The 5,763-nt window shown below is 45.2% G+C and overlaps 1 pseudogene; it reads right to left on the minus strand.

Moving 5' to 3' along the window:
- Positions 1–3,392: 3,392 nt before the first annotated feature.
- Positions 3,393–4,443, minus strand: LOC102839554 (annotated as a pseudogene).
- Positions 4,444–5,763: the final 1,320 nt, after the last annotated feature.

Raw genomic sequence — 5,763 nt, forward strand, 5'->3', positions numbered from 1 at the left:
GATATTAACATTCTAATTTTGCATAGCTGTTTACCTTTACCCCACATGCACCATTCTCTTTATGCCCCATGTCTCTTTTGATTTCACACCTTCTTTCTGAGAAACAATTTTCTTGTGTTTGAAGCAATACCCTTCATAATCTTCCCAAGACAGGATCTGCTGATGGCAAGCCCTCTCTCTTTGGGTCCAGAAAAGTCCTTTTTCCCAGTGTATGGTTGAAAGATGTTACTTCCAGATGTCTTTGTGATTTAGCACGGCTGTAACAGAAATACCACAGTGGTGGCTTTAAGCAGAGATGAAGTCTCTCAGTTCACAAGGCTGGGAGTCCAAAGTCACGCTCCAGTTCTAGGGTCACCAGCTCTGTCTGTGTTGGCTCTGAAGGAAGGCTCTCATCCCTTCTCAGCTTCTGTTTCTTAGTTCCCTGGGCTTTTCATGTGACGTGGCGTCTCACTTTACCCATCTCTGCCTTCTTGTGGCTTAGTTTGCTTTTATGCTTCAAAATGATCCATCTCAGACACTAACCCTATTTCATCAACACAACCACAGGGACAGTCCAATGCCCAAACCATGGAGTCCATTAGGATTCTTAGTTTCCAAGACTGTTAATCTTTATAGGGGCAGGAAGCCTCATCTTGTTCCCAAAGGGTAACTGGTGAGTTTGAACTGCCAACCTTGCTTACCCTACAGTGTGACTAGGAATTCCTTGACCCCAAATGTTGTTGAGTGTTGTTGTTGTTAAGTGCCATTGAGTCAATTCTTACCCACAACGACCGTGTATAGGGTTTTGAAGGAGCAGCTGGTGAGCTTGAACCACCGACGTTGCAGTTTAAATGACTTTGCAGTCTGATGCATTACCCACAGCACCACAGAGTTCTGTTGAGTCAGTTCCAATTCATAGAGACCCTCCCTGTATAGAGTTTCTGCGTTGTGGCTGGTAGGTCTGAACCACCAACCTTGCGATGAGCAGTCTAGTGCTTATCCTACAGCGCCACACCAGGATAGGGATTTACAACACATATTTTGGGGGATACAATTTGATTCATGACTCCAGGTGTAGACTTCTCAATTAGCAGCAGTTTCCTTTCACATGCTGTAACGTTCATTGAGTGGTCTCTCCGGGTCCCCAGTCAGGCCAGAGGCTGTTTTGGGAGGCAATCTGCTAGTGCCTTTTAGATCTTGCCTGTGCCTTCTTAATTCTCCTCCATGGATTTTCCTTCTTCAACTTTGTCATCTAGCCAATTGTGACTCACAAAGATCTTATATAGTAAGGGTGGGGAACGTCCGTCCCGAGGGCAGTATTTTGTTGTTAAGTATTGTCAAGTTGGTTCTGACTCACAGCCTGTAGATTTCCAAGGAGTGGCTTGTGAGCTTGGACCACTGATCTTGCTGTTCAAATTGACCTTGCTTTCCAACACATTAGCTGGCAGCGCCATCCCAGGACTCCGAGGGCCGTATAAGGACTGCAGAATCATTTCATCTGGCCTTGCCATGGTAACCGGAATTTCCAGTCAACACACTGCTGTTGTTGTTGTTGTTAATTGCTGTTGAGTAAGCTCTGACCCAGAGCCACTCTGTATAGGGTGTCCCAGGAGCAGCTGGTGAGCTTGAACCATCGACCTTGTGGTTCAAACTGACCATGCGGTCCAGCACATTAACCCACAGCGCCACACCAGGACTCAAACATTGGTGGTGGTGGTTATGTGCCGTGGAGTCGGTTCTGACTCGTAGCGACCCTGTACAGGGTTTCTGAGATTGTAAATCTTTAGGGAGCAGAAAGCCTCATCTTTCTCCTGTGGAACAACTGGTAGTTTCAAACTGCTGACCGTGAGGTTCGCAACCCAATTCCTCACCACTGTGCTGTTGTTGTTGTTGTTAAGTGCTGTTGAGTCGTTTCTGACCCATAGTGACCCTGTACAGGGTTTCCGAGGCTGTAAATCTTTACGGGAGGAGAACGCCTCATCTTTCTCCCGTGGAACAGCTGGGAGTTTTGAACTGCTGACCTTGCGGTTCGTAGCCCGATTCGTAACCACTACGCTACCAGAGCACCACTGTGCTAGGGATGAGTTAATTCTATGTTTGACCAGATGTAGCAGGATAACATTTTTTTTTTTTTTTTGGAATGAATATAAAGAGTTTATTTGGTGTGTATTTGGGTACACAACAACAAATATTAAACACCTTTATTTTTTATTTATTTATTTTTTTACTTTTTGTGTGCAGGACAGAAAACTGCCTGCATATGCTATGTCCACTTTTGGAACACAGATTTTAACAAGTATTAATGCATGAAATCTTACATAGCATTCAACTCTATGCCAACTTTCCAACTTTCTTCCATGTAACAGATAGGAAGATCTAAAGGAAACCTAGCTAAGTCTTAAATACTTTTCCAACAGCAAATATAAGTATATGTTGTTTAGGGGTAACCAATCTTAATATCTCCTTGGACACAATATTCATGTGCCAAATGCAAAGACAGAAGGAGTCATACGTATACAGATAAGACATTTCTTATCTGAACAGCACAAAAGGCAACATTATACTTCCACAATTCCTGTTCTTTACATGAGAAGCCACAACAATCATTTAAACACGAGATACAAATGGAATTGAAGAGAAACAAATATAAACTTGAGGATAATAATAATAAAAAAAGTTATCTGTCCTGACTGGGGATGACAAGATAACTCGGTTTCTATACACAGGGTACAGCACAAGAACTTGACTACAACACTACAAATCTCAATGACAACAACAAAAAGTTGGTAAAGTCACATGAACACCATTAACCTGGAGCCTGAGATGCCAACCCTCAAGTTGGTTGATTTGGATTAAGTGACAGAGTCAACAGAACCACTGAAGTTCAGAAATCATACGTTGCACTTTTACCAAAGTAAAGAATACATCTGAATCAAGCTTAGATAGAAAACATGAAGAGAAGAAAACAGCACGGTTCACATAATTTTCTTTGCCCTACAAAACATGTAAGCAGTTAATTTTATTTTGCTTGTTTTTTAAAACAGCAATTGTGGTCTTTTAAAGTTTCTTGGTTGGAGAGCAAATTTGTCTCAGCATTAGTGCTGTGAAATGTTTCTGGTTTGTCATCCCCCAAAGCAGAGGAGAGATACATCATGAGTAAATTAGACCATCCTTCTCCCGGGTTGAGTTCACCATTAATGCTTGGGATTCTTTGGCCCAAGCTCAATCTAAATTAGGGGTTTTAAGAATGGACAATATGATGGGCTAATAGCAGAACCCATAGTGGACTCTGCAGGTTTGTTTGGTAAACATCACAAACAGATTTGAACTTTTGGGTGAAGGACTGCTTAGAAGAATTTAACAGCACCTGGAGGTAAGGTTCTGTTTCAGAGGCCTTGTTTTGCTCTCACTGGCTACACTGATTCTTTGTGGCTCATGGATTTGCCTCCATTCAGCACACCGGAGATACTTCTGCTTTGGTGGGGGTCCCACTTCCAGATGGGGAGAATTCCGTGAGGTCCTGGAGGGACGGCTCCTTGTACATGGTCACTTTCAGTGGTTTGGGCAGAGAGTGAGCTGCAGGCTCATTCTTCTTCACGTGGTTGCCTTTCATGATCTGTCCTTTGTTCAGACCCAGATACCACCCTCGGCTTGACCGCTGCTGACCGTGTATCATCGATGAACACGTCACATAATTTTCAAACACCGATTCTTTGAATTTGCACTCAGGAGTGAAATGTTCCGAGGTGTACAAGTATCCCTCACTGTCCATTGCCAAATACAGCTTGGTTTGATCTCCTTGAATGGCCGCCACTGGAAGACCCACAGGGATGAGGTTAAACAGAGTGTAAGTGCCTTCAGTGTAACAACATTTAGTTGTTACATTTGTTTCCATCGGCCTGCAGCTGTAAGTGGTAGCCTGGCCGGCTGTATAGTTTGGTAACTATACCCTTCAGCTGGTTACGAATCGGGCTGCGAACCGCAAGGTCAGCAGTTCGAAACTACCAGATGTTCCGAGGGAGAAAGATGAGGCTTTCTGCTCCCGTAAAGATTTACAGGGTCGCTGTGAGTCGGAATCGACTCCACGGCATACAACCACAACCCTTCAGCTGAGGCGCTTCGGGCTCTATGTTCTTTGTGGTAACTTGCTTCAGCGGACAGCAGAAGATTTCGTGATACTTAGCACGGATTGGATGGAATCTAGTCGTAACATAATGTATTCCTGAGTGCGGAGGAGGGGGGCGTCATCCAGAACGTTAACTTTGCATATTGTTATTGTATATTGTGCCATCGAGTTGGTTCCGAGTCATAGAGGCCCTGTATAGGGTTTCCTAGGCTTTAAATAGTCTCGGGAGCAGAAAGCCTCATCTTTCTCCTGAACTTTGTATCTTGGAGAATATCAATAAACAAAACCGCCTTAAAAGCATCTTTCTCCTCTCTGGGTTTGGTCACCTTTCCACTCATAGGTCCCAGCTTGCTTGACAAGGGTCGCCCAGAAGACTGAAGTTCTCTCCGAGCAGCTGGACTTGGGAGAGTGCTTAGGGCCGCAAATGGTGAGCTCCCCTGGTTTTGGCTCGGCAGGAATCAGTGTTTCCCTGACGCCCCCCTTCCCCCCGCTGCCCAGGTTGTGACAACTAGACTCTCCCAGAGGACAGACTGGTGCTCTGGGATCCAGGTGTTCACTAGGACTGAGCGTCGCACGCTAACTTATAAGTTGATAATTTTGTATGGCTCACGGATGATGTTATAAATATTCAAGTGTTCCTCGGCAGAATAAAGGTTCTTCACCCCTGCCCCATGGAGTCCTGGTGTGACGTAGCAGGTTCATGTGCTGGACTGCAACGTCGGTGGATTAAGCTCCCCAGCTGCTCCTCAGAAACCCTATACAAGATTGCTGACTCGGTATCAGCTTGACAGTACTGAACAACAGCCACCCCCTGCCCTATAGGATAGAGTAGAACTGCCCCATAGGGTTTCTTTACAAGAGCAGACAGCCTGATCTTTCTTCTTCATAGCGGCTGGTGAGTTTGAACTGACCTCTGTTAGCAGCCTGATCCTTAACCCACTGAGCCTCAAAGACAACTAAACTTTGTTTCATACCTAATAACCGGTTAGGTATAAAATCCAGTCATTGAATGCTTCATTGCAGCAACTATATTTTCCACATTTAGTTGTTACATTTATTTCCTTTGAATAGCTGTATCTTCCTCAGGAGACTTCACAATAGTATGTTTGTTGTTGATAAGTGCCATCGACTCATAGCGACCCTGTATATGGGTTCTGAGGAGCGGCTGGTGAGCTTGAACCACCGATCTTGTAGTTCAAGCTGACCTTGTGGTCCAGCGCATTAACCTGCAGCGCCACACCAGGACTCCTCACAAACAGTATGAATTTGGGCTGTTAGCCCGTGTCATGGGGCGGCGTCTTGTCAAGAATGAAGCAGTTGCTGCCACAAGGACTGAGACTCAGGTGACTCCGTGTGCCCCGTAGCTGTTTCAGCGGCTGATTGTTTGGAAGAAGATCTCCAGGTCTTTCTTCTGAGGTGCCTCTGGGCGGACACCAACCTCCAACTTCTCAGTTAGCAGCTGAGCTTGCCCACTATTTGCCCCAGCCACGGTCCCAGCACTAGTTTAGAGACGAGCATTTTGCCTCATGTCTTCTGCAGGTAATTGTGTTTTACGCTTTCACTGAGAATAGGGCCCCATAGGAGTCTCATGGGAAGATGCTAGGTTTTCCATGGAGCCTGAAGTTGAAGGTCACCCTGGTGCCTTCCAGGTGAAACTG

Source organism: Chrysochloris asiatica, unplaced genomic scaffold, assembly GCF_000296735.1.
Source record: "Chrysochloris asiatica unplaced genomic scaffold, ChrAsi1.0 scaffold00378, whole genome shotgun sequence".
Taxonomy (NCBI): domain Eukaryota; kingdom Metazoa; phylum Chordata; class Mammalia; order Afrosoricida; family Chrysochloridae; genus Chrysochloris; species Chrysochloris asiatica.